This window comes from Varroa jacobsoni, unplaced genomic scaffold, assembly GCF_002532875.2.
Source record: "Varroa jacobsoni isolate VJ856 unplaced genomic scaffold, vjacob_1.0 scaffold_621, whole genome shotgun sequence".
Lineage (NCBI taxonomy): Eukaryota > Metazoa > Arthropoda > Arachnida > Mesostigmata > Varroidae > Varroa > Varroa jacobsoni.
In genome coordinates, this window is record NW_019213523.1 from 573,530 (window position 1) to 594,006 (window position 20,477).

At 40.5% G+C, this 20,477-nt stretch overlaps 1 protein-coding gene and 1 long non-coding RNA gene across 5 annotated transcripts in view; both read right to left on the minus strand.

Moving 5' to 3' along the window:
• Positions 1-1,505, minus strand: part of LOC111262011 (sorbin and SH3 domain-containing protein 1) — a 39,743-nt gene extending 38,238 nt beyond the window's left edge. For 2 of the 4 annotated variants that reach the window (XM_022835959.2, XM_022835960.2), the window contains exon 1: positions 43-1,505. The gene's annotated coding sequence lies outside the window, so the exon portion shown is untranslated. The remainder of the gene's footprint in view (positions 1-42) is intronic. The other 2 variants (XM_022835961.2, XM_022835962.2) reach the window with 2 other exon arrangements.
• Positions 1,506-17,748: 16,243 nt separating this feature from the next.
• Positions 17,749-20,477, minus strand: part of LOC111261994 (uncharacterized) — a 29,138-nt gene continuing 26,409 nt past the window's right edge. Inside the window, exons 2-3 of the long non-coding RNA XR_015311769.1 lie at positions 19,449-19,622; positions 17,749-18,103 (exon numbers count right to left, since the gene is read on the minus strand). This is a non-coding gene — a long non-coding RNA (uncharacterized LOC111261994). The remainder of the gene's footprint in view (positions 18,104-19,448; positions 19,623-20,477) is intronic.

The window sequence follows — 20,477 nt, forward strand, 5'->3', positions numbered from 1 at the left end:
ACAGCTGTCGTCTCTCAAATGCTATGATTTTGTATTACTTACCAGTACATAAGTTACGAACGCTCTGTCTTGTGTTCTACCTAATGATGATAACACTGTGATGCCAGTAACTTCTTCCGCCTAATTCTTTAAACGTCTGTGCGTCTGATCAGCAATAGCTACTACAGCCACACATTGGCTGGTATTTCAGCGCTGGCTATCCGAAAGCAAGCCACGTTTGTGTTTCTCTCAGCGTGAGCGGCCTGACGAAGGCCCCAGTAGCGTTATTCCAACATCACCTACTACTGGAACGCCTCCAGCAACGTATATGTACATGCAATACACCGTTTACGCACTGCTCCTTTTGTCACCAGCACAGGTGATTAGAGGTAGACGTGATGGTGGCGGCGGGGATAGCAATAGATAGAGTCAATGTTAGCGCACTAAGTTCCCTGTTGTGGCGACCATCCACTGCGATGCTAGCTAACAGCAACCCAATTACTGTTTTTGGCTTCGTTGAGCTATCGTAGAACAGAATTTAGTGACCAAGCACCCACAGCGTTTCTGTCTTCTACCACTCTGGCAACGGCAACGCAGCCAGGATACTACTGGTTCGTATTCGCGATCGTGGTCTTGGTCTTCCGTTGGTCTTTAACGTTTTCTTTCTAGCTTCTTCTTGCGTCTCTATCTACCGGCTCATTCGCCACTTTTGAAGGCACACACGACAACTCTGCCAGCCTGAGACACATTTAGGCACATACAGAAATAGATTCACTCCTAAAGCAAGCGAACAGGCACGGAGGCGCGCCCTTGAAGCGACTGCGCGCTCTCAGTAGCTGCAACGTCTACGCTGGCGGTTGAGACTGTAGCTATGGATATGCTCGTACTATCATTGCTAGCAGCGATGGGCACTGCTTTGTACAGCAGCGGTCCTGCAGCAGACAAATGCAAGAGGGCTGAGGCAATATTCAACAATATTCGAGTGGTCTGCAGCATCAGCGCGAACAACCGCCGACGTCTTTGGCGACTCTTGCTATTCCGAGCACTGCTATTGGTGCTAATACAGGTTAACCAGCATGAAAGAGCTAAGAGCGAGGACAAACAGCACACACACACGTGCGTAGACACACAGGCCTACCATGAATCTTCCTTCTAGAATATTGTCTAGGTGACTAGCGGGACGACAACCAGAAATGGCACCACGAACAGTATAAACAACAGACAGATAGCGAAAGGGGCAGGCAATATTGGCGGTAACTTCGCTAATGAGCACTGAGCGGCGGTCAGACACGTGCTTCCACAAGTACCGGTTGCAGCAGCGCCATCTAGCAGACGGCAAGAGGTATGTATGCGGTCCGTAGTCGGCGGAGATAGACCCGATTCAAGCAAAGAGGCAAGCGTCGTCGGCGGCAGCAGCAGAGTCGGCAACACAACGCGTCATCATCACGATCGCCCAGTACGACCACTGCAAAAGCGCCACGCTAGCATTGTCGGCAGGCGCCACAAAGTAGAGCAGCTGAGTGGGCTGAGTGTGGCCAGTGGCGCTGTTATAGTAGTGAGAAATAGGAAGATCTAGGATGCAACTTGTTGGCAATAATAAAACTGTTGAGCGCGATGTGTGACAGGCATCACATCAGCGTCGTCTTCTATCACCTACGACTACTCCTACTCTTTGTTTTCTTACAGCCCTCTCTGATTAAACTCACTCGCCGAGCGCCTTGGCCGCCATCCCTTGCTCCTCGACTTCCTCCTTTGAACGCTTGCTGTTTCCTAGCTTACGCAACTTTGATGTTTTGCTATCCCTTTCCTTGGCGATATTCCGCCAAAACTATACGACGATTGGTAGGCCAAACACATTCATCGTTTCATGTCGTACAAGAGAGGCCTGTAGACGGCGGCTCACGGTGGGAAAGCAGCAGCGACTCACGATGAGAAAGGGACTCACCTATAGAGGGGCCTGTGCTTACCTCAATGATCGGAGAAGGAGTACGATGCCAACAATGATGCCCATGCAGACGCGAAGGGAAAGGGCTAGCGAGCAGATGTACTGCATGCAGGCTGAAGGTCGTTTGACTTCAGACTTCTGTGCATCGACGTCGCGCACGAACGAGGATAGCCTGCCTAATAACGAACGACGTGTTCCGAACCTAAAGGCCCGACAAGGGTCAGTGTCGATAGAGAAGAAGGAATACTGATCGGTTGACGACATAAATTATTCTTTGTCGATTATATATTGGAGTGCAATTTTATTTCAAGAAATTTCATCGAGTGGCAGACATGAGTTTGGACGTCACTCAATTCTTCAATAACACTACCGTAATTTCGCAATTTTTATACAACTTCATATTATGTTAAGCTCTTAAGAATATTTGCACTCGTTTACGAATCTCAGTTAGCAACCTTAACATCCACTTACCTTTAATTAGATCATTCATGCAACGACGTAACACTACGTAACGTAACGTAGTTACGCTCCGAACTAATACCGTGACTAGTTACACATTAGAGCATAAGTATCGTGTACACTGAAAGATTTTGGTAAATTTTCAAATGATTCAAAGCTAATAAGACAACATGCCCATCACAACAGCTACTTAGTGTTCTTAGTCGTACATCCTAAAATAATTCTGTAGCTGTCTTAACAACCTATAACAACCTTCTCTGATCCGAGCTAAGGCACTGTTGTACAGAACGCTACGATACGTTAATTTTCAACCAAGTTAGACCACGCTTGCCCCCGTCATATAAGTTACACTGCTTCAAATAGAGCATGCAGTAGAAACTCTGAGTGAATCTATTACTTTCTAAATCCAGTTCTCGGATTTGGCGTTTCTGCGATCAGCACCGTTGCCATACAAAGTTGCATCCGCCCTGCTGGCGCTTAACAGAGTTTAAGTTATTCATGGCTCTTCAATTCACACTTTCCTTACAGCATACAAGAAATGCACGAACTTCTCTCGTTTTTTAATAGTCATTTATAGCGAATCTCTGAGGGTGCAGGGTGCGTTCGTCCCGTGTCTTTAAACAATCTATAGAGCAGAAAATAATACCACATGTTGGAAAAGTGAATGATATATAGGCAGATTTAGCTGTTTGTTTGTTGTTTAGCCGAAGACGCTTAAATTAATAATAATAGCGTAATAGTGTTTAATGCGCTGATTCTCTAGCGCTTTGCACCGTATTGTGGTAACAGGAAATGTGTGTACGTCTTATCGAATTGGAGTGTCTATCTATAATATTACTATTATCCAGTATTTAGTGGTGTATAGTGCTTTTACTGAAGTAATGTGCTGTTGATTTTTTTCCTTTGTTAAGCGGTCAATGACGACTTCGTCTTACATGCGGTGTGTAGGGTGTTTGGTAACATTTTTGTAAATGTTAAATGGCCGTCGGCGTTGCCAGTTGACGGCAAAGCCAAAATCATTTACTTTAGAAACTAATCGCGGTTGAGCCTTTAATGAAGCGAACCAAGACGCACGTTTTACGTTTCTGCCTATTGGAGCTATATATAAAATTCCCATCACCTTTTGTTGGTTCTATCAGCAGACGGGTAATTTCAATGGATAGCTCCAATGTAATCCATTGCGTCTTTACTAAAATCGGCTTCTACTGTTACTTTGTGGTTAATTCTTAGGGGTTGTTTTGCCTTCTTTGGCCGCTTTTTACATAACATCGAAGGGCATAGCTAGTTGTAACTCTTCGCGGTGGAGGACGGTATTACACATCAACAAAGAGTGACCCACATATTGGAAGGAAAGTGTGTGAAAAAATGACTACCAATCCAAGCGAAACGAAGCAGAAAACTTTCACCATAATAGGTGTGTTTTTTTATTTCGTTTTGGTCTTGGGCAGACCGTAAGGTGGTTAAAGGGCAGCTGTCATTGAAGTTAGATTGAATTGGGGGAAGATTTAGAAAACGGATTTTCCCCCAACAAGCAGATTGTTGTAGGTCAGTCGGCATGGAGACGCTTGATGATGTCGAGTTCAAGACCGGACACTGGAGGAGGGATAGTTTCCTAAATATAGCATGAGGCGTGGGAATATTGCCGACCAGACGGCGATGCGTGCCAGTGTGTATGATCTCCTTGTTGGCTTAACTAAGAAATCAAGTTTGATACCCACGCATACAGGACCCCCAGAAATCTTCACATATCTCACCTCGCAAGTAGAGCGCTCAACGGTGCAGAGCTTATTCAGTCAACCTATGTCGAGCACATCGTAATTCTTGTGTTGTGTATTGAGTTCCAATAGCTTCGCTACCTAGACTATGATTTGAAGTTAAGAGAAAGGCAAAATATCGAATGACTGTTGATTCACCGAGAAAGAACAAAGATCAGTGAATTAAATTCAGAAGAAAAAATTACGTAACAATAGTAACGACGATGAAAACTATTGTGCCTTGAAGAACAGGCTCATACTAGGGCGTGCATTCGCAAATACCAAGTAGAACACCTTAAATCGTGTATAAGTTTAGCGGTGTTTTGTTACTTTGTATAGGAACGTTGCTGGACGCGCCACAGCGGTAGCAGACAACAAACAACACTTAGTAGGATACGAAATAATCCGACACAGTAGGGCACACCTATAGCGGCACATCGATGGAGCGCCCAAAGGGTATGTCTCAAGTAGGTCTACTAAATAGTACCTTCACTTTCTTTTTTATAACAGTATTTTTGCAAATATTATAAACGTTTGCGTTGATCTAGTGCCGTGCGAACGTTGTATTTTTGTTGCAACTACTCAGCTAAAGAAAGGCTATGTTTTTGACATAAGACGATGTCAGGCATATATCCTGTGCGAGCCATATGTATATACATATACACACACCTCTCTTTGACAACCTGGTGATACACTTGCTTAATCTGGCTAAACGAATCAACTTATTTTTACCATTATGCGTTTACCGAGGAGTTAATTGAAAACTCAATGTTGATACAAAACTCTGTGACTACCAAAGCTTCAAACAGCAAAATTTGACTCGTGATATTTCGAGACCCTCTTTATATGGAGCCAACCATTGCCGATGGGTCAACTTAATTCAAAAGTCCCAATCCGCCTATGCAGATGAGGTAGTGCTCGCAAAAACATGCAAAATATGCACTTCCGTCATGGACGGCAAGTGGTTCTTTCGACCAGTTCGGGAAGAAAAAGTCCACTAGCATGAAATCGTTAATGAAGCGCTTAAAGATATGTGTAATGATACGGACGACCTTAATTTCCCGCCGAGCGACAACTTTTCTGCGGTCATCGTATTACTGCGGACCTTTTTATGCGACTTAACTAGAGCTGCTGGAGTTTTTATTGTAGGACTTCTAGGAAGGCAAGATCTGAAGGGCTTGACTTTGGCCAGTTATTTATTTAACATAATGAATCCGACCGGATATTTTCTAGGTACGCCTAAGTTACGTGAAAAAAGTTATCGAACGTTATTACTTCCTTTGAGCATATAGAACGTAACGGCAAGCATTGCTGTCCACAAGATGATCTTATGTTACGCATATTTGACAAAACTGATTTCATTAAGCACAATCCAAAATTGATATATCGTCAATGCGTGACGCTGCGTCTAATTCGTTGATAGACCCCCAAAACGCTATTTGTATGTGCGGATTGTTGCATCGTGGAAAGTGGTGATTAATCAACTATGATTACATATCGTGTGAATGTAATACGATTTAATTTCGGCAAACCTAAAATAGGTTTAACTAACTAGCAAATTAGGCCGATCGGAACGTTGTCATCGTTTTATCGGAATTAAGAAATTGGACATGCGGCTTGGGTTTACCAATAGACCTACATTTTTTTTACGCCATTATTTTAAAATACGAAAACTAGTACGAGGTCGAATTTGATCTTGTTTGAAACTATTGAACTATTTGAACTTGAAACGATTAAGAAGTTGACTGGAGAGCAAGTTGGAAGAACACAAAAATCTTAAAAAGTAAGTGAAATATGACCAGATAGATTCACATCTCTTATGCTTATCGTTAGTTTATTATATTGTTCAATGGCATTGATTGTTTCTGAGTCTTTTTATTTGTGCCAAAGAATTTCGCAGGCTCCTGTTGGGCTCTTTATTAATTTTTAATCTTTGGCTTGATTTTCGTATTCACTTATTCATAATCACTTTTTTAAATGCGTTTCTTATTTTACGAAACGACGTGGTCGTCACATTTCGAATAAAGGCACATATATTTCAAAACTCAAGATCCATATAAGTTTCCACCTAGGCAAGACTACTGGATAGCAAATAAAGGGCGTTCCAACGGTACATAACACTAGTCTATTAGCAAAGTAGACTGGAAAAATGGAAAGCACTAAACAAACCGTTAATAGTTTCTAGCCATTCCAATAACTTCCTCTTAACTTTACATTAGTGGCTACCCTACAATAGAACTACTTGTACATTGATAGAACCTGGTTTGTCCCTTACATTGCGGCTATCGACTAATATATCATATACTGCTAAGACCCGCTGTAAAAAAAATTACTCACGTTAGAAACTGAGTATAGGTGATTCATTGTAATACTTACGTAGTAGACTCTTAGGCCGTCATTCGATGATCGAGCGAAAAGTTTCTATACTCTGAAGGCCAAATGTGCCAAAAGAAAGATATGCACTCCATTTATTTTTGGGCTTGCTGATGTTGCCAAACGTCGACTACATGTCTGTCTAAAGATCGAGCATCTTGATCCTACACACGGATGTTTTGATGGACCCTGTGTGGTACACTAACGTTCGAGATTAATGTAGGTGAAACGCTTTAGTTTAATAGGTGAAACGCTTGGGTCCAACTATTAGAAATCCGTTATGAGCGAAAGTTCGATGTTTTTTTCTGATAGATGGCGCACTCGCTCAGTAAGAGAGGTCATGCCCCCCTCGTGTACTCAAGGTATACGATAAATGAAGCCTACCTAGTTGTTGTCAATGGCAAAGCCGAGTAGCGTGATTTCCAGCAACGACTTAACTTTCCTCGGCTTGTGCTCGTTGCCATATCCATTTCTAGACAGGCAGCATAAGTTGTGTTCATATCTTTTTTGCGTTGATTCTGCGCCTACAATCAGTAATCTAATCCATCATGGACGGTAGATAGCGTCTGTTCGTCTCACCGATTTTTGTATACATATTTATCTTCTCTGTCCTGCTCTTCGTCTGTCTTCGTCGATGTTTACATATGCGTGGCGGCACACGAACAGACGGACCGTTATTCGGCTAAGGGATGGGCGGGTCTTTATCCAAATCAAAGGTCTCGTCGTACTTGCCAAGCTCAGAATAATAATAGAGGTATTTGCAATGGTGATAATGGCGGTTGTGGCAGTACAGCCGGGCAACAGAGGACGCAGTTTGTCACGTCAGGGATTCTGGAAGACGACCCCTTCGAGGGGTCAAAGTCTTAGCGAACAACAAACGACGGGTAGTCCAGGTAACGGATATTTCCGTCAGCCCGCCAGCCACGGAACTCTTTCGGCCAGTTCCCCCCCGGTTGTCGCCATCGTGTTACCAAACCACCCTTTGCGCACGCTTCTTCTCAGTGCATCTCTAGTGTAGGATCTAAACCCCCTTTGAGTAAGCTCATTGCTGAACTACGGATTGCCTAGCTGCTCTGTTGTTCAGCTTCTCCTCAGGCCTTGTTCGAGGCCACTCGAGCCCCTGCCCTGAATTCGGTACCCTGTTCCCAGCATCGATCGGAGTCTCACGTTGGAGCGACGTTAGCTACTATATTTAAATCCCCCCCTGCCCCAAATGCTACTGCTATCTTCTCCACCGCCATGCTGCAATCTAATCAGAGTTACTTGCGTGTCTAGCTCCCAACATCCAGGAGCTAAGCTTGAGCAGCTACGAACCGATGCGATAGCCTCTCTGTATAGAACTTTGGCGGAAATTGTTCCAGCCTCTGTTGCAGTCCCTGCTGTAGTTTCTGCACTGGTTGCCGACACTGTCGGCAACAGCAGCAGCCGGGAACCACACAACAGGCAGGTTTCAGGTACGCGAAGCCGTACAGCGCCACGTCGAATCTAGTTAGAACGCGTACGGTAGAAAGAGGGATGCGCGATAACGGCGAACGAACGCGTCGCATGATTTTTTTTCGGGTCGGTTGGCCGGTGACAGAGCACTAGTTGCAGTCGTCCGCGACGCTGCTGCTGTGTCTACTATTGATCGTCGCGCCCCGACGTCATTAGTAGCATTGTGTTCGACAACACGTGAGCCAAAGAACAAATGTGAAAGACAGGTAAACAGATGGACAGTTCAATATTCATACAGTCCTGCCTTATACCTGTTGACTTGTATATAGTAAACAACGCCAATAAGGTTATAACGTTTGTGGTGTCATATTATCGTCGTGCAGAAGTTTGTCATAGGTGTCTGCTTCTATTGTTGTTGGATTCATCATAGCTTACCTGCTCAGTACTACTGAGTATATATAGAGATATATATATATATATCTATACGAATTGCGTCTATACGCTAGGTCGCAGGTACCTGTGGTTGTGTGTGCTGCGACCGTGCAATGTGAGACGTGTGCAACGAAATACCGCGAAGATGGCAAACAAAGTACGTGAACCAAAAGAGGTGAAGGGGGGCTTCAGTGAAGGAAATGTATGAAGGAAAAGCGACGTCGGATAGACCTTCCGACAGCGATTCCAGTCAGTAGTCGTCTAGGAAATCCTGGTGATGGACCTAGAATTAAAAGTGTGACGCAACAGCGAGCATATGTTTATATGATCGTCATAACCGATGACGTTTAGTCAAGCATTCGAAACTTCCGCAAACATTTTTCATGTCAAGTGATATAATCATCTGGTTTTAGACATTAATATATTTCAATTAAAGACATTAGTAATATTTTAGTTAAAAATTTAAATAATTTTTAATCGAAGGACATACTCAAGCTTCAGTTAACTACTGTGTTTCTTAAAGAAAATTTAGTCAAGAGTTGGTCGCTCTAAGATTACAACAATTTTAAATTAAACAACAATTTTTGTCCGAATTTTTTTAAGGGATGAATAAATGAGTTTTTATATTTTCCATTGTCCTGCATAGGTTTGAGCGCACATTATTCAATTGGACTCGCTATTTATTCTTATTATTAATTACCGGGTCGCAACTGTGTGAGGCGTAGGGCATAATTATTTTATTAGGCGACTATAAATGTTAGAAAATGATAGTCTGCAAGAAATTCTTCACGTTAGTTCCTTTCTTCCTAAAAAATATCATTACAAATTCTTCGATATCCTTCAGATGCATGACCTTAAACTTTGTCTAATCATATCCTTAAAAACAAAAAGGACCGCACATTCTGTAAATTGCGATATACAAACTGCCTGTTTACCCTCTATATTGACAAATAGCTAAACGGATAGAACTGGGTGATATGGAGGATATGACAGTGAACTTCTCCTGTATCCTGAGGATGAATATTGGACCAAGGGCTTAGCAATATGTTTTGATATGCTATTTTGTGTTTCGATCCGCTACAATTCGTGGGTCGTTTGCCAAGCCTGTACTGGTCAGTAATCATCATTACCTGGTAAATTCAATGAAGAAGTACAGTTTTATTAGTGACTGCGCTACCTGTGCCATGACATTACTAGCGATGGTGATAAAAAGAAATCAGACCCTTGCGGTTCTAAAGGTTCTACTTTGTCTAAATGTAGTACTTACATTAATGTAATATGTGGCGGGTATGTGTCCATACACATAAAGTTAAAAGGATTATTCTAAAAAGCTTTCACATCCAAATAAGCACATAATTTTATAATTTTTTTCAATCCTTGAACGGCATCGGAGCTAAAAAGACACGCTTATTATATAATTTAGGCGCAACAAGCTAGCAGGATAGACTAGGGTAAAAAAATTCTTCCATGGAAGACAAACTATTTACGAAGTGGATTTGTATGTATGTATATTCAGATCACTTGGTATTGCAGGAAATGATTCGATCAATAGTACATTTATGTAGACAGACTGATCAGAGAGTAATTCAGTGTTATACATATTGACGATATCCCTATGGTTGGGTGATAGCTGAATCCGAGGCATCGCTGGTTCGATTTCTCAGAGGCGCGCAGATTCAAAAAATAGGCGCCAATACAATAAGCCATTATTGTTATATAAAACTAGGTAAAAAAAATTCTCGCTAACTTTTGTTTCTTTAGTTTCTATATGTCATGTATCGCTTATCTTCATTTTGGTTGTTATAAGAAGTTCATAGCTGTAACCAAAGCAGTAATACTGTTTATACCAATGATACTATAGAAGTTTAGATACTGATATCTACGTGCATCCCATCAGCAAGATCAAATTTGTATTTGACGACACTGATTTAAGTATCTATTATGTTTGCAACAATATATTGTTCCACAAGTTACCGTCATTAAAAAGAGTTGGCGCATTTTGTGAGATAAAAAGACGAATGAAAAATTCTTTCTGTGTGTCAAATGCAAGCGGAAAATCTGGAGCAGATAATTAAAATAAGCGACAATTATATCACACATATTAATTGTTCGATGTAAAGGACTTTCGATATAAAGATGCGTTTCGACATTAGCTCTTCCGTGCCTAACAAACTGTATTTACTGTTATAACGACCACCATTAAATTAGTTAAGCACTAGCATATGGTAAGCGTACATAAACCATGTTCATGTGTTTCTCAAAAGACGTTGCTGTGAAGATTCGAACCTCATTGTACACTTTGCATTGTGTCTTTGCAGTGGTTCGAAAGTGTTTGCGTGGCCTAATGTTTGCCTAGGTTTTCTTGCGACTATAAGACAGACAGACGCATTACTTCATAAGTTCCAAAGGCCATTATATGTATATGATAGAGTCAAGTTTTCAGAATACCTCGTCGCCTCGTGGTTAGCAAATCGCGAAATTCATCCTGTAATACTAACAGCTTGCAGTTGGCCAAATGAAGCTTGCTAAGTAAAAGAAGGCCTTACCATTCGCATTTGTGTGCATTGGGACACCCTTTGCTTCTTTGTCCCGTAGTAAAGGTCGCAGCGACATCTCATAACTTAGCCAGTTCTAAAAACTTAGTTCTGTAATTTTCTGAGTTATCTTCATAAACAATCGTAAAATCGATCATCAGCCTAAATGGTCGATGACTTCCCAGATAAACCGAACATTTTTGGACACCTTAGAAACGCATTTAGATACCTAAAATGCACCTTTCAGCCTTCCTACATACAATTGTGAAACAAGGTAAGGATGAAATGAGGGGTCCGTTCAAATTTAAGTAGCGCAAGTTCCTGATGGTAGGTAGATAGAAGTAGCAGAGAGACGCTTTGTCTAAAAGTAATGATTGCTAGCTGTTGAGGAACTTAAATGACAAGTGAAAAAATGCTAAAATAGAAAGATATTATTGATCTCGTTGAAACAAATCGAAAAATAATCTGTCGGCAAGTGCACGGCTCGGGCGCACTTAATTTTGTTTCAGATTGTTTTTGAGACTAGGCACTGGCCTGTTTCTGCATAAGAAGACCATTAAAACCCGTTGCGTCAGATAGGCTTCTGGACTTTAAGCAAAAAACACTTCGGCATTCTCTAATGTTAAATTTTTTGTGTAATTTGAGGGTTGCAAATATTATTAGCCGATATCTCAATCTCAAGGCGTATATATCGTAGACCTTTCACAATGGCGGCTCTCAATAGTTCGTTTCAAGTATTGTATATCAAAATATTTCCAAAAAATCTGCCACTTCTCTCTTTTGCTCTCTCTCTCTCTTTCTCTATATATATTTTTTTTTTGTTTAGTACGCCCTCTTGACTAGCACGTACTAAACGAAGTGGTTCAACGCCCTTCATCTACTGTCGAGACAGGCTGGAGAATTTGTTGACATGTTAATGGTTAACGATGAGCGAAATGCGGTGGAGTAGTTCAAATAGGCCCTAGTCAGCTGCTGCTAAGGCAGCCTCTGTTTCGCGCACTCAGCTGGTGGTCATGGACGGACGGTGGCGAGGGGTCTGCGCGAATGGGGATGAGTAATCAGATCACAGATGGCAGCCGCTAACGTGACCTTAAACAGTCCAGGTAAGCAGTCGCCAGCTACTAATCCTGTCTGCGACGAACGGGGCTGCACAGCTGAAAGCAGATCTTCGTAATGATGCGTTGCAACTTCGTATCGATTAGGGATCTTGATTAGAGAACTTATCCCTTTACGTATCCGTAGCTGCTATTAATAAACAGCGTGTTCTATTTACTATCCAATTGTGACAAAAATAATTTTCGTTGTGCAATAGTGCTTTTATGTCGTAAAATGGATATTTTTGTTATAAAAAAAGCTTTTGGTAAGCACGATATTAACAAATGTTTTAATCGCTCCGATAAAAAGAACATCATACAACGAATTGCAAACAGTGATACAAAATAGACATACTTCGCTAAGAAAAATAGCTTTGAACCAAACTTTGTCGATCTTATGCGATTAATGAAACACTTATCTGGTATGGATATAGCAGAATGGAAATTTCGAGCAATGCTTCACAACCGAAGATTTATATATATATATAAACTACGCATAAAAGATGATACCTCAATCGACAAGAACTCATTTGGACTACAACTATGCGTCACGGTATGGTTCGGATTAGATATCTCTGATTTTCAGGCCCGACTTTAGGTAAACTATACCTATGCGCTAACGGTTTCCTATATTCAGAAGATTTTTGAAAACGAGGATACAGGATATTTAAAAAGTCGCTTAATTTCGCGCAAAATCAGCTATGAATTCGCTAAAAAATTACGAACTCTTAATCGATATTCGGATAGTTATGTTTAACTCAAGATGAAGAGGCAAAGCGTTCTGTCATATTCAGTTTTCTTGATTCGTTTTTTATTTCGGCGACCTAAGGTCGACGCTACTATTTGCTAGATAATCGGCGTGATTGTTCTATATTTTTGTCCTGACAGGTTTTTATCATAACATAATTGAAGTCGTTCTCGGAGATGATGACCATTGTTACAACTAATAGTCGCTAGTTGCAAAGTCGAGGTTAATTTCGTTTTACCCTCAGCCATTGTATTCGCGTAAACAAAGTTTCGGAATTACGTCCCAAGTTTAGCGTCGAAAAGTTGTCTTTTCGTTAGCTTTAAAACTGTAGGGCTGAATCGTATTTTTTTAGATGGCTGAAAGTTTGTAAAACAAATGGACGCGGATGCGTTGCTTTGTCAGTAGGTTTTGTTGATCGCAGCGGAATGCCGGTCGTGGATGTCGTAAATACACACTTCTGTATGTAGCAGACATGGTTATAAGTTTATGAGAAAATAAATCGATTGCTTCTGATTGATACGGTCTATTTCGGTAACGGTGTAACGGTGAACCCTATACACTGGACTGTACAAGTACTTCCATGATCTATAGAGGCGCTATATTACTTTTTTTTTTTTATGTAAATATATCCGCTGAAGGACGTTGATACGACTGATCTGAATGAAGGCAATGGCTGATCCTCGCTGGTGGGAGCCGTCGTATATGTAGGCATAGACGTAAGTGCCCTGCATCGCTGGTAGCGGAATACATTTAAAAAACCGTTATCAGCTTTTAAACGCCTCAAAGCGAGATGTCTATCCAAACGAGCTCCATGGTGTAAACTAGCATATCTCTAAATGAGGGAATGATTAACTATTTTGGATTATGATGACTATTGTCAAGATCGTAGGCCAATTGTTAAAAGTAAACTGAGTAATTTACCATACGTCGTCCATGTTCAATTAGATTGCACCATCTCTGTATCTTTCAACTAATATTTGTTGAAACTGTATTGTATACGTGCCAGACAGAACAGTTAAATGATCAGGAAACCGCATGGTGGAATACCTCATTTCTAGTATTTGAAAAGCCGCAATGTCGCTCAGATGTATGGAAAACTCGTATTGTTCGATAATATTCTGCCGCATGAAAAGCCGTAATAAAACATTAATATATTTAAGCCATATCTTGTAAATAATGTTTGGTCTATGTTTAAGCAGCTACAAAAACAGTGTGCCAAACCGGGTTATACAAAAGTTGTCTTCGATTGTGTCACACCTAAAAAGTATATCTAAATTGCGCCACAAAATAAATACTTTCAAATTATCTTGTGTTTAAAGCTAATAGTCTTGTACCCTTCAAATTCGCATAATAACTAACCATCCGGCCTGGTAATGGCTAGAGTGCCATAGGTATGAATAGCCGTCAAAAAACAAGGACGACGGTGGGATCTAACTGGAAAGAACATTAAAGGCGACAAAAAAGAAGACGTCAACTAAGTGAAATGTCAAGGTACACGCTCTAGCCACGACCAAGACGATGTGGTACAGATAGTGCCAGCGAACGCGCCTTATGTAAATAGAGTTAAAGGAAACTGAAGGGCGACAGACGCCAAGCTTCCTCATGAAGAACAGAGAATCGATGTTCAGCAAATCGCTAGCACCAGGAAAATTATAGAAGAAATAAGATTGGGCTTGTGTCATAAGCAAAAAAAATATTCTTATCATATACGCTGGCACTATAGAATTGCTCGAAAGGGTTTGCTAGGTTCAAAGCTATAATTTTGAACTTCAAGGGGGCGTACCCAACCTCGATCGGTTATCTGATGTATATGGTTACCTCAGATGACACATAATCAATTAATTGTCCCACAAAGTAATGTAGGAATTCCAGACTTTTATCCGATATCTTAAATATGTATGCTATAGGCCAAGAATAGTGCACAAGGAATTACGGTTTACTATTGACCCTATACGTCTAGCTTGGTATCACGCAATGCACAGTAACAGATCGGTAGTATGCAGGTATATCCACGTCGATATGAAACAGCGAAAGGAACGGGTAGCTTTAGCTCGGAGTTAAATCAGACCATGATCTGAGCCTAGTGGACCTGAAAGGATCTTATATACTAGGAAATACTTGAGAAGAACAAGACGGTCCATCAAGATCTGCATATGGCCTTTTTACATCGATTGAACAAGGTTATCTTACGGAAATTCGTTCGTATCCACCATATCTTGCAAGCTTTGCCCCTGCGCATCCCCGCTTTATACAATCACTGGCAAATGAAATTCGCAGCCATCTACTTTATTGTCCAGAGGATCTCAAAACCCGAGTGGAAAATAGAAACCTGAAAGTTTCTAAAGTCTGAAAAGAATAAATTGTTGCGTGTCGAGGAAAGACAGTAGAAGCCGGCGACAGGTATATAATGAATAAAAAATTGTAGCTAGAATGATAGAAAAATTTATTCACTTACGTTACAACCTAAGACGAAGATGTATTGGTATAGTTAGATTTTTAGTTTTATAAAAGATGGCATAAAGGAATCGGGTGTATGCTGGCAGTTTAAGTTAAAGCCATTTACATTGCGGAGTAATAGGATGAGTACAGTTGATCACACTGATTGATACAGGATCTAACTGTTGGTCTATTTTACAGTATGTCGGGCGTGACACTCGCCAATCAGAGTGCTTAAATCAGTTAATGGCAAAATAAGTGAGGAGCGAAGCCCGCGTATAAATCTTAATATATGTACTACAAGGCCCAAAACTTTTCTCTGTCTACGTTTCCGTCAGCTCCCCGAAGATGCTTTACATAGATACATAACGTAATCGTTTTGATTAGATTTCCTACAGGCTAATTTTACGGATATATGCGTGTAATTTTGTATGAGTTTGACTTTTTATGGAAGATTTTTTCTTACTAAATTTTCGAAAAAATAATGCCGCGTCTTAGATTATGTATTTTTGCGGCAAATATTGTGCACAAAGGAATCTAATTGATGGAAAGGTTGAAAAGCGGACTGTCGCCATAAAGAACGACATGGACTCAATAAAGTGATGATAAGAACTTGAGCTTAAGATAACGTATTGGTTCCGGAGGTTAATTTAGGTGCACAAGTAACTATTTCGGTTTATGTATATCATTTCGAAGTTAAGATTAGAGCTATGTGGGTTTAACAAAGGGTTCATTGCAATATTAGACCGCAAAAGTATCAGATGAGCAGCGGGAAATTTTAAAACAGGTTGAACGAGCTATAGGTTAGATCAGATGGAACAAATCCCTGGAAGTAGGTGATATGATGATTACAGGATTACTGACACAATAGAATGACGAACACATTGCCAGAATCATCAGAGTTCATCGTTTAAATTCGACGAAATTATAGACATAGGGTCTCTACCAGAGAATTGTAGTCGCATAACTGTAAAAGTATAAGTCTGTAACCGAACTATATATAGTTCTTGTTAGGTTGAATGTAGCAAATCTATTGTTCTTAATATAGGAACATTCTAACGGGACGACAACTGCAGCCAGGTAATGGGATCATTGGAGCATTTCAACGGAATGAGTGAAGGAGGATATCTACAATGAGACAATTGTCGATGTAGAATTGGCCTATAAGTTACACCAATCTGGAAATGGCATTATCGGATCACGGCGATACATTCGCGGGATTTACGAGCCAATCTAGTTCTTATTATGATTGCGTACCATGTTATATTATTGAAATAAGTTGAAATAACAATCAATTTGGGCATACGCAACCTGGGTTTTAGCATTTTTTTTTAGATTTAGTTGCTCTATGTTGTTAGGCCCAAAGGTGGAACAATTTGGTAGGCACTGTGTTTCATTAACGGACTCGGAGAACCACCTGCAAAGGAAACGGCTATTGTTCGAATCGGCAATCAGTAAAATAAATGCATGTCAGTGGAACAAATAATAAACACCGTTTTCAAATGTAGGAGGAGAACCAAATCAGTCTTTCGAATCCTTCGTCTGGATCAGTTGCTAACGCCTGCGAAGCATATAGGTATAATTATGGCGTGATGACAGTACGCGTACTGGCGAGTGACGACGACCAGCTTCAACTATAGAGTAGGTAAGGTATTTCTAAATTGTTCTAGACCTGAAGTTAGTACTTTACTTTAAAATACTGTATTGTAACAATAACATTGCGAGTAAACATGGCCTCTATTTAGCAATTAGTGAGACCGTTTCTAAAAGGAGACGCTAATGGTGAATTGGATCTGAGACGGTGATGCACTTCTGATATCATAGAGCGTTACTTTTCGCGAATAAAGAGCTTCAGGAACCTGGGGCAGCAATAGCGAACTAACTTAAGTTTGAGCAATACAAAACGTATTTAGTTCTTTGTGTAAATCCTTAAAAATTCTATAAACAACTCTAGGTAGTGGCTTCGTGAATTTCTTTTAGGTTCTTTCTAACTGCCATTCTGTTGGCAAGCTAACTATCTAATACAATAGAACCTGCACATACGCTTCTCAGCGAGCTGAATACTTACTTACCTTACTGTGAGATGAACGAATGAATACTAGAAATAATTGAATGTAAGCGCGGAAACTGTTACGTAAATTCTGTTAATCGTAAACATTTTTGAAATATAACAACACCAACATTCAGCGTACTTCATGATTGTGATATAAATGAACAAGCATATGGCCTAAGTGGATAGGCATCTACCCCACTCCAGTTAATTGATGCGTCCACCTCAATGCACTGCTTTTGACATCACACACACGCTTTCAAAAAACTTGACGACCAAGACTAATCTTCCCGATGCGTTTCTCGTCGTGTTTACGGTAATAAGAGATAACTGTGTTTAACACATCTCTGAGCAGTTTGCAAAAGTCAAATCTTTTTATCCGTCCACAAAAAAGTTCTGGTTCAGGCCGTTCTAACTATCCTGAGAGAAACGATGTCAGACAATAATTTTTCTGCAAAATGTTAAGGTTCCGTCATATGGCTAATACAACTGCATCTACGGTAAGCGATCGTCACATTATTCTATATAACTTTATTAACTGAATCTTCTTCTCCATAGATTCTATATTGCAAATGACCTCAGGATCAATTTCTAAGAATATCACACGAAAACCGGTCAGCCAATTTTAAATAGATTACACGTGGGGGTTTTTCGTGCTTTCGCAGTTCCGAGTCCAATCGGGATGAGGTTCTACCGCCGCGGCGGCTGTCCTCGTATGGTGCAGTTGACCGTTATTCGATTGTGAGGAACCTAATGTAGTCATGGCATTTTCCCTATCGCAGCTTAAGTTCTTGATGTTCAGGAACAGTTACGTCTGGCCTTCATGCCGCTGTCATGCGAAAAGGGATTCGATGCCGCATTGTGTCTGCAATAGGAAACGAAAACGCTTTATCAGCAATTTTCTGTTCAAGAGGTAACGTGATGTAGAGACAGCTTTTGTCTTCGATGATATTAAATTATAGTGCCTAATATACATATATATATGTGTGTGTTTGTGTTCTCCACGCCTTTAAAAAAGCTGGATTTTGAGAGGATTTTTTTGTTGAAATATTGAGGAACACAATATTACTGCAGTGGTATTGAAAACTACTTCAGAGTAATACCACATTATTTATTGCAGTACATAATAATATTTTCTTTGTTAAAAATGGCAGTTTTTAATCTTAGCTCGATCATTATTTAGCAGCTTTTGAGAAATTATTGTTGATATAATAGTTGGTGAAACTACTGTGCGTTTATTTGAAAGATAAGAATTCTAGTCTCAAGCGGAGTGTCTTATTTGTGTATAAATATATATTTAATAGATTACAAATCATCAACCATCTGAAAAAAACGACTCAATGATCGATTACGTGATTTCAACAATGTCAACTGCTATCATACTAGTGCTAATGTTCACCATCACCATTAACACCACTATAATATGGCTTAGCCGTCGTGCACCTTGATCGGTATACTAAACGTTAATATACATTATCAGAGAAAGACCCAACGACTCAGGCGCATCACTGGTCATTTTGGGTTTTCCATCTCGAGCTCGAGACATATTTTAAAGATCAGTAACTGACACACTCTATTTTGTGCGTTCTCGCGCAAATGCAGGAACAAGGTGCCATTTGTTTATGTAATCGTCGAGACTAGCCCACAGGGGACTCGTGCCATGTACTGTTTCATCGCAGTTCGTTCTAGCATCAGCGACTATGGCACTGCTTCGCGGATTTCAAGCGCCGTCCGCCATTGCAGACGCTGCTTCCTATGGCGACTTTAAGGCCCAACCGTCATTTAACTTGCCTGCGACCAAGTTTTACGGCTTTAGGTTCGAAACGCCCCATAGGGCCGTCGGTATTCCTCATAAATAAGTATTATTCGTACTAAATTGTTCACAAGAGTTTCTACATTGCATGCAGAATTAAACAGCGTACCATCTCGAACTTTCTACAACAAAGCACTAGGATATACTGTATTCATTTTGAAATATATATATATATATATATATACATAAGGCGATTTGTAGAATGACAACAGTCTCTCGAATATTATTATATGTATATTAACAATATGTCAGGCAAATAAGGATTATTTTCCTATTATATTATGATTAATAAGATAAAACGTGTAATTTTACTTCCTATTTTCAGTATGTAAATTATGTAATAGATACACTCTATTACGTGTGTTAATAAAGCTATTATAGTGTATGGGTCACTTACTTCATTTGTTTTTAGTTCGGAAGGACAGTGGTTACTTTCTACGAACACACGATAGTAATAATGTATGTAAAGTTTTCTTTCAACCTTAATAAAGGTACTGGATTGATTCAGAGAAGCTTATGTATGCACGGACGAATCTTCGGCCACGGCCACCAATGTTTGCCACTGAAGTACCTGTAAGAAAATTTTCACTTCACACTTACAACATATACTCTTATATGTGTAATTTACATGTTTTCGCCAGATCCCTAATTGCGACAGTTTAATGGTACAGCAGAGATGGTCAGCCGCTGAAGGTGTGTCATCTGCCGTTTGTGCATGACCGTTATCATCAACGTATCGAATAGATTTTTTCTTCTTTTTCTCTGATTAGACGAATAGGTAGTCTACCTCGATTCTTTTATGGAAAGAAAGTTACGATTCAGGCGGCGGTGCTCGTACGCACGTGACACTCAAGGAGACTGTTCCTTGTTACTGCCTAGTGATCCAGCGGGAAGGAGTGCACGCAACGTGGGTATTAGGCAAACATGACGTAGTGCGTGTCTCTCCCGCCTGTTCTTTATTTCGTTCTAGTTTCAAGCAAAAACGATCCGTAGAACAGCAAAGCCAGACAGGAAGTGCAAGCGACTAACAACAATGAGAGGCATACCTTCTAAGAACTCAGATAAAAAGGTTCCTGCAAAATAAACAAAAACATGGCCTGCACTTTAACCCTATTCGTGTTCTGTTGGCCGGTCTCTATTGCAGCTTCTTTTGCGCCGGCGTTTTGCATTGCTTCTACATTCGAGTAACAAAGCCGACGACGAGCCAACAACAGATGTTTTTAACAGTGCTTAAACTTTTTTGTCAGAGTTGGATAAGTGAGGAGAAATTTCACTGTCTGTAGTAAAAAGGGCCGAAGATAAAGAAGGCAGTTGACCAGGTAAATAATTACGCTAACGGAAAGCTCCGATGGACGTTTAGGACTCGTAACCTATCATCGGTATCGACTAAATGAGAGCACCGATTATTCCACTTCCAAGTTACAAG